Source organism: Tachypleus tridentatus, unplaced genomic scaffold (genome assembly GCF_004210375.1).
Source record: "Tachypleus tridentatus isolate NWPU-2018 unplaced genomic scaffold, ASM421037v1 Hic_cluster_2, whole genome shotgun sequence".
NCBI classification, from domain to species: Eukaryota; Metazoa; Arthropoda; class Merostomata; order Xiphosura; family Limulidae; genus Tachypleus; species Tachypleus tridentatus.
Genome location: NW_027467782.1, coordinates 38,655,281 through 38,667,237, shown reverse-complemented (window position 1 = coordinate 38,667,237; position 11,957 = coordinate 38,655,281). Strand labels below are relative to the sequence as shown.

General features: G+C 30.8%; 1 long non-coding RNA gene across 8 annotated transcripts in view; it reads left to right on the top strand.

Moving 5' to 3' along the window:
* The first annotated feature begins 25 nt into the window (after positions 1-25).
* LOC143242568 (uncharacterized) overlaps positions 26-11,957 on the top strand; it is a 35,119-nt gene continuing 23,187 nt past the window's right edge. For 2 of the 8 annotated variants that reach the window (XR_013022941.1, XR_013022942.1), the window contains exons 1-2: positions 26-356; positions 3,429-3,515. This is a non-coding gene — a long non-coding RNA (uncharacterized LOC143242568). Of the gene's footprint in view, positions 572-687; positions 822-3,428; positions 3,516-4,482; positions 4,841-5,681; positions 5,820-6,709; positions 6,868-10,819; positions 11,193-11,957 lie in introns of those variants that run through there. The other 6 variants (XR_013022943.1, XR_013022940.1, XR_013022946.1 and 3 more) reach the window with 6 other exon arrangements.

Here is an 11,957-nt window from a genome sequence, read left to right as displayed (position 1 = left end):
CAAGTCCTATTTGTCACCTTTAACCTCATAATACTGTTAGAATTACAAAATATTCCATTCTGCTAACAATGACAAGAATATAAGCATACGTACGCTTTTTAATATTCTTAATATGACGAGAATTTTTTGCAGATTCGCTTGGCACTTTTTTGGAATTGTTGAAGTCGTTCGATAACACATGTAGCTTACTACGCAGGTCACTGACAATTTGCAAGCAAAATATTGCATTCAATACGTTGGGGTTAAAAGATATGATGCAGTAAAATGTTTATAGATTTATTTATGTGAAGTGATGCCCCCAAGGAAAAACCAAACGAATCAGGAAAGAAAATTTACAAGAAGAAAAAATTATCAAAGTGAAACATATTTAAATTTTATTGTCGTGTACAAGGACATTGTAAATATTAACCAGTGCAATATTTGTACTTGTAAAAATGTACTGTAACTTGAATTTACTGTAGCTGCTAAGCCTAATGCTAGTCTGTGAGGGTTAATACGAAAACGAGTTAGTTAACCACATAATTAATAATTGTTCATTCTCATTACAAGTAGTGTCTGCCGAATTATGTAAGTAGATTTGGACAACATTTTAAAATGAAATTATTAGTATATAACTTATAAGTAGGGACTACATAAATTGTAAATTTACAATTTTTAGACTTTAAAGGCAATGGTGAAAACGTGCTTTGAATTGTGGCTGTATTGTAATAAGAAAAGGTATTTCTAGTGGTTGAGTGAGTCCTACAGGTTATTATGGTTTTATTCTTACTGTCACTTGTACACGTGAAGCAACTAGTAAAGCTTCAAGAGCACTTAACAGGGCAAGTACTTCTCTTTATAACTTAATTGTATTAATGACTCTTTATGTGCAAGTTTTAAACTATGAAAACTAGTTTTATAATATTAAATAGTTTTTCATTAAAACAAATTCAGATACAAGACCAAAAACAGCATGGGTAGATAATTGCACTTTGCAGTCACTTTGGATCTTTAGTTAATTGGTTGATACCTTTACCAAAACCTGATTGGCCAAAATACAGATAACTGTTGCACACTTTGTGAAAATTTGATCTACAGCTGGCCACAAAACAGATGTCAACATGCTACAACATTCAGTGATTAAGTGTGCTGATCCTGTATTGATAAAGTAACATTGATACAGGAAAAGAAGAAAGTGACAGTGTAGATGTAATGGTTCAGACTTAGAGGTCAAAATTGCATAAAAAACAGGTGTGAAAGAACTGCAAGGTAAATTAAAAGTATGAAGAAAGAGAAAATGAAGGACTGATTCATCTATTCCACTGGAGAGTGATGAAGATGAAATGTGTAGCAGTACTTCTGAGGATCCCATAGAGTTTGTGACACTGAATGAATGATGCAGATAATTCAAGAACTGAAGTGTAAACGCAAGACATTGTTGTGGTATTTCAACGTGGCACAGGAGCAATGCCGATTCAATTTGGTATTGAATCCACAACAATATTAAACTTTCCAAATCAAGAAGCTTGATGAAAAGCATCAAGTTTCAGTGCTCTTGAAAAGAGCAGGTGATTGCTTGCATTCTGCATGGCAGGATTAAGGATTCTTTGTACTACGTTACTTCCAAGAGATCCAGATGATCTTATGAACATGACTGGAAATACAATTAAATCTGATGATACAAAACTATTCTCATATGCCAACAATATGCAACAAGTTTTGCCAGAGAAAGTTACACTTGCACTGATATGTTAGTCAGTGATGTTTAAAGAAATGAAAGATAGATTGAAGAACAAACTTTTGAAATAGCTAGATGAGAATTATCCCACTGATGTGAAGGTCATGGCCTTTGTACCTACTCTGAAAACAAAAAGCAAGAATGAGAACAAATAGTTAATAACATAACATACACATCTTCCAAGTTTACTACTGTGTACTATGGGAGTCAAAAACTTTCAATAGCATTACTAAATCTGCATATTTTTTCATAAAACTTTGTAGGAGATTTTGTTCAACCAGAAAACTCTAAAAGTGAGTTTTAGCTCATTCTAGAATGATGTTATTTATTAAGGATAGCCATTCAGCACAAATCCTGGGTGTCTGGCCTGTGGAAGCAGTGTTAAAAATTTGCAAACAGTCTAAAAAAAGTTGATTTATTTATATCAACCATTTGTAATTTTAATGTATTTGAACAGAAACTAAAATAAATGGTTATCTTTGTTGATGGTGGCACTATTTTTCTCTCAGTTTGACTATCTGAATTAGATTTACATTGCTTAGCTTTAGGCCAGACCATAAAATAACTTGTTGTTGCAAAATTCATGGTTAAATTTCAAAATTTCGTAATCAGAATGAGAATTGATACACGAGTTAGTTTCATGCAAAGTAATCAATTAATTTTATGAAAATAATCAACTTGTGTGTCCAATTATTACCATCTTCAATATTCAGTAATCAAAAATTAATCTTTTTAGAGGCAGTTCACGTCTTGCACAGAAAGCTGTCTTTTTATGTCTGCCTTAGAAATTTCCATGCTACTTGTGAATTTCTGCTGATTGTGTGAGTGACTAATTTTCTCACACAGGTTGTGTTGTAATGATGGATTACAGTCATGTTGACTAATTGTTTTTTTCAATTACATTGTGATGCTTCTTGTTTGGTGATATTGTTTTGTCTGGTGCACATGAGATGGTGTGTAAGGCAAAGATGAGACTGTTTCTTGTTTCTGTTTTTTTATAGTATTCTTTGGCTAGTGTATCAAATCTGATTTTGAAATAACCAAATACTTTGTTGAGGTCAGAAAATGACTGATTTGGGGTATATTCAGTGGTGATGCACACCAACACACACACATCCTAAATAGATCAGATGAATTTAAGTTGGGTCTGGTAAATGCAAATTCTGGGTGTTATTTACCTCATTTTACTGCTTTAATATCATGCTGAAAAGGTGTGGTCAGTTCTTATAAACTTATGAGAAGACAGTGCATTAGCATTCAAAATATTAGTCAAACAAGGTATCCAAGGCTACCTTAACTTTTACCAGTGTTTGAAACTGCAGAATTTTCTGTTGACCTTTTAACATGTCTTTAACACTTTGTAATTTCATAATTATCATCAACATTGTCTGTAGAAAAGTATGAAGAAAAACAGTATGAAAGGCTGTGTAAAATCATACTTCCATATAGTTATCTTATAAGTACCACATTAATGTCAAATTCATAAAGTGTAATTTTCATCTTAACAGCTGTCACATTTTCTTTATTTTTAATGAACATTTATTACATAATATGTTTTGAATATTTTAAAACTCTAATTATCTTTGTAATGCATGATTTGTTTACTTAATCAATGAAATAGTATGCCATGTTTATTAAAGTTATTGATACAAAGGTTCAAACAAATTGTTGGTAATATAAGAGTAATCACACTCTACTCACATTACCTTAGGTAGATCAACAAGTAGGAAGAAAAAGAAGGAAATTGAGGACCTGAACTTGACATTAAAATCTGTAACAACACAGAAAGATGAGAAAGGTAAAATACTACTCTTTATATTAAGAAATAGGTTTTTTTCTGTCACCTTTCCTTGCTTGTGGAGAATGAAGTTAATGTTAGATAACACTGCACAACAAAGTTTTTGCATCTTGAACACTGTTGGGTGTTCCTTATAGATTTTTGGCTGCTGATAATGAAAATCACATCCACATTTGCCCATTACGTACAGTTTCATTGAAATCTTCAGTTTTGCTACAATGGGAAAACAATATCAGGGCAACTGGAATTTGTCAATGCTTGCTGACTACTGTTGGACACTGCAACGTGATGCACTGGACATTGAATACAAACAAAATCAGGAGCAAAACACTTTTAATTATGTTGAACTTAATAGCATATTAGAAACATAAACGCAATTAAATAAGTTATTGCCAGTAAACAGTTAGCTGTCTATTTCTCAAAGTTTCTACTGATGAAGCAAAACCAAAACTATATTTGTGCATACCCACCAGATACCTGTCACAATCAGCAAAACCTTTTCAGGAAGCAAAACATTTTAAAAAAATTGTTGTGCAGTATAATTTGTGTATGAAGTATAAAGGTTTATTTTATTTTTACCTAATACAAATGCTAGATTAGACAAGCTTTCCCATAAGTTATTTCTATGTAATTTGATAGAGAGTGTGAGCAAGAAATTCTGAAATTTGTATATTCCTATTGTTGTATGACTTTCAACATAACAAGTACGTGATATGTATCTCAGGACAAATGGTTATACCAAAATAAAACTGAAAACAATGTTTTGACCTTCTCAGGTCATCTTCAGATTAACAAGAAGGGGATTGCAACAGTTGTTCTGAAATACATTTTTACTTCAAGTTGGTTTCTTGTCATCACGAAATACATGATATATTGTTAATCACTTAACCTCTCCCTACATGTTGATATGGCATGTTTTTGTAAACATATAAATACAAAGATTTTTCTTTTTTTTCTTTTTTTCCAGTGTTGCTTTTGCTTGTTTTGAAGTGGTGTAAAATGAGCAGGAGAATATGTCAATGTGAGGTTTAATAGTACTAAAAAACATAGGATTTTATAGTTAACTGAAGACTTTTAAGAATTACTACATAAAGTGTTATTAATACAGATTATCTTTGGATACATCAATGATCTGGCTGTCTAAGTTGGTGATAAAGGTTTTTAAGATATTATTTCTTAGAAATAGCAAATAACATAAGTTGAATCTTTCAAACTGAGTTATTCAAGAAAAAGTTAAAATACTTTCCAGAATTACTGTGGTTTTTATACCTTATGTATTATATAGAAACTGAAATACATCATGATGTATTCTACCATATTACTATTGCTCTTGATATGTAGTCATAAATGTGTTTAAAGATGGAACCTCTTTGCTTTCTACTTTTAGAGATACATTTCCCTGACATAAGTGACGATTTTTTAGCATTAGTCATATATAAAAGAATTTCTAAAGTTTGGAACATCAGGTTTACAATTTCACCCATTTAAAGTTCTAAATATTTATTTTTCATTATTTGTTTAAGGTCTGGCACTAAAATTGTACTAATGTATAACTTGTAATTATAAATATTTATTCTTTATCAGTGAGAGTTAAATATTTTCTTAAGGAGTGGTTGGAAAGAAATACAGTTTTATTCCATATGAGTTCTGCAGTTATAACACTTAGAGAGACATAAATCAGGTAGATAATTGTGACTAACCAACAATAATTGGCTTTATAAGTACAATGAAATTATTTACATAGCTACACCTCATTCAAAACAAAAAGCATAAGCTATTATATTACTGTAACTTCATTGAATGTTATTTTTATACATTTTAAAAATGCATGTTGGTACATTTTATCTGTTTTTATAACTTTAAAAATTAAAACAACTTATGTAAAAAGTGTGTGGTGCAAGTATTGTGAACATATTAACTGAAAGCATGAATTCTTATACTGTACATAGCTATCTTTAATATTAAATTAGTTTTCATAATTTTTGTGTGTTTTCAATAGTTAGGTCACTGATACTCTTAGGGTGAATCAAAACAAGTGTTCAAAGTCTGCTTTATGTAAATCACACACCACAGCATTGAAGTGTTTTATCTTGTTACTCTCAACATGGCTACAGTTCAGTTATATTCATCTCTTGCAGAAAGGTGATATAACTATTTTAATTTCAGGAACTGATCCTAAATCTGCACTGTATGTTTTTTATAAGTAAGAACAGTGTAAGAAAGGTGACAAATGCAAGTTTTCCCACGATGATGTTGAAAATAAGAGTGAAAAGAAGAGTATTTATGTAGACTTGAGAGATGAAGGTAATGTAGTTTATTTTTTTATCTATGCATCTATTATCTGTTAAAAATGTGAAGTGTAAAGGTCTTTTAAATCAACTGTATGGTTTTCTGTGTTTGCATTATTAGTGTTAGACTACTGAAGCATTTTAAGAGTTTAAATGGCAATCTTCAGTTGTACCTTTTAGAAAATTAATGTAGATAAATCTAATTCTGTTAAGGGTTTATATCTTTCATTTCAAATATAAAAAAGTTTAAATTCTATATTTTTTGGTCAAGATGAATTTTTATCTAATAAATAATTTGGATTTCAATCAATTATTGCATACTGCACTTGATAAACCAGAATAAACATATGATATCATAGAAGAATATTCCTGCAGCTTTCAAATAGTCAAAAATATTTTCAGAAGTAAAACCACAACAACAAAAGAAACAAAATTCCTGTCTTTGGTATTTTTCCTCTTTTTCCCTGAGCCTTACATTAAGATCACTTGTTCACTTTTATGAGAGCTCTGGGTATCTAGTATGTTGACAAACCAAATTACTGCTGCAGTAATATATGATCAGTGTATTGACTATAGAAATTCCCATTATAGCTGAACATGCTACTGGTAAGATTTTCCAGGAATTTAGTTCAACGTTATGTACAGACTAATTCTAAGGAAATTAGATTCATGGGTTTAGCCACTGATTTCTTCTTCTTTTCAGTAAAACAATGTTTCTAAGTAAGAATGTAATCAATAAGAAGACATTTGGACTCTGTTTTTCTTTGTTTTTAACACTTTTTATTTTAGCCTGTCATATTCCACACCATTTCAAGAGTTTTAGTTTTCCACTACTTTTCATGCTTCCAAGTTGTTTGCTTTTGGAGAGAATTGCTCTTCTCATACTTTTGTTTCTGTTGATACCAGTTCTACCAGGGGACCGGTACATGTTGATAAACTTTACTACACTTCAAATCTGGTTGATATACCTATGGTAGTTGTGACTCAGATATCATTTGTGTGGCTTTACTCTTATTTACACATGGGAGAATTGAGTATTTCATGTCATTAATGTATGGATTTTGGTAAGTTAGATATTTATATGTCCTTTATCACCTAAGTTATTTTAAATGAATTGTAAATGAGATGTTGATTATTAATTGTGTTATTACTAGATACATTTAATCACTTTGCAAGTACATTAATCTTACATACTTTGTGGTCTCAACAGATTTCATGGCTTTGTTAGTTCATTATTAGTAATTTAACTAGGTATGTTTAGCCTAGATTGTTTGTAAGTTGCAATTATTACTACTAGTAACATATAATTATTTTATTTTTCAAAATTGTTAATCATGTGCTAAACCATTTTCCCTTCATAATCCACAATTTAAAATTCTTCCCCACAGTGTCCACTTCATTGCCCTAAATCATGTTTTCCATTTCAGGACTTTCCTGTTTGTTTGGACAAACCTCAATTCTTTTTCACTCTATGATAATTTGTGCTCTTCTCTCTATGAATAACTAGATAATGTTTGCTTCTACTCATTCACAGTCCATAGACCACACTCCACTGATTCTACAAGATACAATAGAGGGAGGATTCCTCATGATAGTGGGGAAATCCATTCTTATCTCCTCTCAATAACCCATTCATTTGGGTAGTTTTCTTCTTTTCAACCTCATTTGGGCCCAGCCTTCTCCTTTTCAGGTTTGGAGCAAGCAGTTCACATGTTCTTCACCTCACATTTCTTGCAGTTAAATGTATTCTATCTTTGTGGGGATGTGAACTATGGATCAAACTTGTATGTATTCACTTTAGTGGGAACTGAGAGATCAGTGAAACTTCTCACCCATACACACTGCCTGCATCCATATACTAGTAACAACATTTACTAGTTCATGTCTTGCCTTATGTATTGTATGTTATAAAATGTTTTTCATTTTAAGTTTAATTTTCTTCATTAGTAAAACTTGTGATTTCTTTACTAATGTGATGTTAACATGCATCTGCTTACAGAAGAACTGAGTCATTTAACCAATCAAAATAAGTGTTTGTAATAATTATTTTAGCAATTAATCAAAATTATGATTGAATCAGTTGTCATGTTAATAATAAACTAATTGAAATTAATGTTTCTAGTTATTCCAAATATCCAGATGATCAAAATATTTGTTAGGTACAAACTTGCATAAGAGGCAGGTGTGGGGATGCTTTACGACTTCCATTTCCATTAAATTTACTATTCCTGTCATTGTTACTGCAAAGCTACAGAAGCTATCTATCACTGCACCAATTTTGAACCATTGACTGTCAACTTTCTGGCTATTTTAATAATAAGGTGTAAATTTATTGTATTTTGATTTTTTCTCACACTGTGTGATGTTTTGCTTTACAATTGTATCACTATTATTTAAAGTTGTATAAGTGTGAGCCCAAGTGGTCCAGTCATTCATATTTTTAGTATTTAATAACTGTATTCTTCAGTTATGTATGAGAGAATGCAGGTGAGGTGAAGGGATCCATAGGGGTAAACATTATGCACATTTTTCAGAAAATAATAATAATATTGTTTTATATTATATTTAAATAGACATTAATTTAAGGTAGAGATCAAGGGAGTTGAAACCCCATCCCTTCTAGCTGTTTTTTTTTTTTTTAGTAATACCTGTATCATTTAATGTTTTTATCTGTGGGGTCTTAACTCCTCCCTCCATTTCCCCCCATTCATTTAATTAGGAAAACAGTCAATAGTATTGAAAATAAATATTAGGTTTCAATATCTGTTTGATTGGTCTATTAATTACCTTTATTATTATTTATTTGAATTTACTTTATTTTGAATCTGTAACAGTCAGGTGTAGATTCAGCCATTAACTTATGAATACAATAATATGAACATCAACTGAATGTTTCCCTGGTAAATTATCAGGCCTTGGCTTTTTTCCAGAAATTAACAGTGTGCATGCATTCTAGACTTTATGGAGATTTGTTTTTAATAAAGTTAGCATTATTTTTCTGAATTTATAATGCACAGTGGAGGGATTTAGACATTTTCATTGTTGGTTGGTTAGCTTGGCATTTCATGGTGCAAAGCAACTAGGCTGTCTGCACCAGACATTTTGGTAATGAAGTTAGAAAAAAATTACCTTTTTTATCTAAATGGTAATAAAAAAACTTTATTTTAACCAAAATTTTGAAAAAAATTATGGTTATTATTTCTTACATCATTTGTAGCCCTTATATTTATGACACTTGTAGCTCTTGTAACATATGCCTACTTTAAAATCTGTTTTTCATTGTTTGAAAGTTATAATGTCACAAGTGTTTTAGTACTGTTGATATCAAAATAAGTAAAAATGCAAGTGACAAAAAAGAATTGAAAACAAACTGATGTTTGCAAACACTAAAATGTGAATAGAGGTGTAGACATGGTTTTCCTTTCAAAATATAATAATTTATTTCAATTAAAGTTTAAAATGTTTGTTTTTATTTTCCAATTGATCACATTAGTAGAAATAAAGATATAGATTTTAAATTGTTCATTACAACCTATATGAACTAATAATAATAGACTTTCTAATTAATTTTATCACTAATGACTTGTAACACAGGTATAAATAATAAAACAATGAATGTGATGTACACTTATTAATTAAACCACTAGAAGTCTAATTGGACCCCCTCTTCATAAAAGAAAGAAAGAGAAACTATTCTTGCTATGATAACAATTGTTGAGAAAGTTTAAATGTACTTGGATATAGCACATAGACTATCATGTGTTGATAAAGTTAAAATATAGGTTGTTTTTTATAGCTTTGTAAAGTTTCTTTTGTTGTGAATTCTGAATGTATTTGTGTATAAAATTATATTTTAAAGCTAAAGAAATTTTATTCAAAGAGAAAATGTATGATAACTTTGCATAAGGTAAGTAAGCTTATACAGTTTAAAGATGGGTTGAACTGATAACAAATCTTATTAAAAGTTTAACATGATAATGAATGTATAGTGTTTGGAAAAAGTTTTGTCATCATCAGGAAAGATAGGCCTTGTGCAACACAACAACATGGTATCCAGCTAAAGTGAAGCCCTTTCAGATACCTTATGCAATGAAATACAGTGGAGTGCCGTTAAGATGCAGTATTTGGGGAGTCAACCTTGTTAACCACGGCTTAATAGGTCCGCGGATTAAACCTTTGTGACTGAAAAGCCGAAGTCGCCAACAGCTCAGAAACTGAAGTGATGTCTATTGGGTGTGTGGCTAATATTTATACAATTCCATAAAAATATTGGATTATCGAATTTAAAATAATACTTTAATTATTGATCACTTTTTCACGGATTTACCGCGATTAAGTTTAATGTATGGAGAGGTGTGATTCGGTAACAATGGCAGCCTCCATAAAGCTGGCATACAGAGCGGATAAGGTAGATTAACGGTCAATTTCTACTGTAATATATTCTAGTTATTTCCCAAATTAAAGCAAATCCTTTTTAAATATCTCCTTGAAGTTATAAAGCCAGGATTAAATTTGTAAGCCACGTTTTTGCACTTTCTTAAATTAGCGGTGAGCCGCGATAATCCTCGCTCATATTCGTCATGTCAGTGTCAACGACAAGGAGAGTGTGAGAAACTTTAGAAAGCCAGGTAGTAGATTTAATACATCAAAAATTCTGGGACAAGACTTGCTACAGCGGCTTAAGCAATTTCGCGGTTTAATGGCGCTCCACTGTACCTTACAAAGCAGGAAGCTGAGGCAATGTTGGAAGCTGGAATTGTTAAGCCTTCAAATTTAGCCTACCATTTACCAGTTTTAATCACAAAAATTAGAGATAGGTTAACTGTTTCTAAATAAATTTCCAAAAGCTGAATCTTGTGATGAAGTTCAACTCTGAAACTATGGACAACCTAGAAATTATAAGGTCAGGTTCTCTTCAAAGATCAACCTCAGTAAAGGTTATTGCCAAATCCTAATGAAGACAGGATTTACAGAGAAGACAGCATTTTTAATACTAGATGGATTTACCAATTTCAGCAGGTGCCAAGTCAACTCTGCAGAAACATTCAACTGTATGATAAGGATGATGCTGTGCAACACCACCAATATCAAGCACTATGCAGATGCCATCCTGACACTGTGAAATGGGATAACAACAAAATGTTTTGTTACCAACTGGAATATAGAAAGTTTAATAACTAAAATATCAGAAAGCTCACAAATAAGTCTGTTTTAATATTTATACATTATGAGTGTCAGTATCAGTTTTTTAAATAGATGAATGTGTTTCATGGTAACCACAAGTTTCATCACATGTTAAGTATACCATCACTGAGATGTTTTGAGAGAACAAACCAAATGCATCACCTTTTACAGTTACAAATTTATATATGATCTGTACATGTCTGACTGTCAAGTTTTAAATGACAAAAAATGTATTTTCTGTGTGTTTAATGCTTAAAACAACATTAAATAGAAATATTTTATAACTTATGTACTTTCCATCCAAGTGGTATTGTAAACAAGTTAGAAAATCTTGATTTTCTGTATTAGAACTTACTTTTTTAGTGGGGGGTTTCTTCTTAAAAATGCTTAACAAGTTTACAATTTTTGTAAATTAGTTCTGTTTAAGGATTTAAACATCTACAGTTTGTATTTATTACCACCAGTTAAGAGTACTTATGAAAGAAGCAAAAATTATGCAAAGGACAACATTAAATAATGTTCCTCTTCTTTTTTTGTTACTAAATCCCTAATAATCTCATTAGATAAGAATTGTGTGCCCTACTTTGTGGAAAATAATTCCTTGAATTCCTTGAACTGATCAATTACACTCAACCCATTAGTACCACACCTTTTATAACCCATACAAGAAAAGCACATGCTTACTCCTTAATTTTTTTCAACCACAACATTATTCTAACGTGATATCATTTTTAATTTTTTCTTTCACTCTGTTTTTTTTCCACTAATTTTTAAATTACCCTTAATTTCACATGACAGCTTTCATCTTTTTAACAGTTGCCATTTTTAGTTAAACAATTTATTTATCTTCATTATTTGAACAAAATAAACATTCTAGAACATTACTTAATAAATATTTACAATATCACAATATCTTGCAATTTCCTACCATATTCACTAAATAGTAAAATTGTACAATTTGATGACAGTA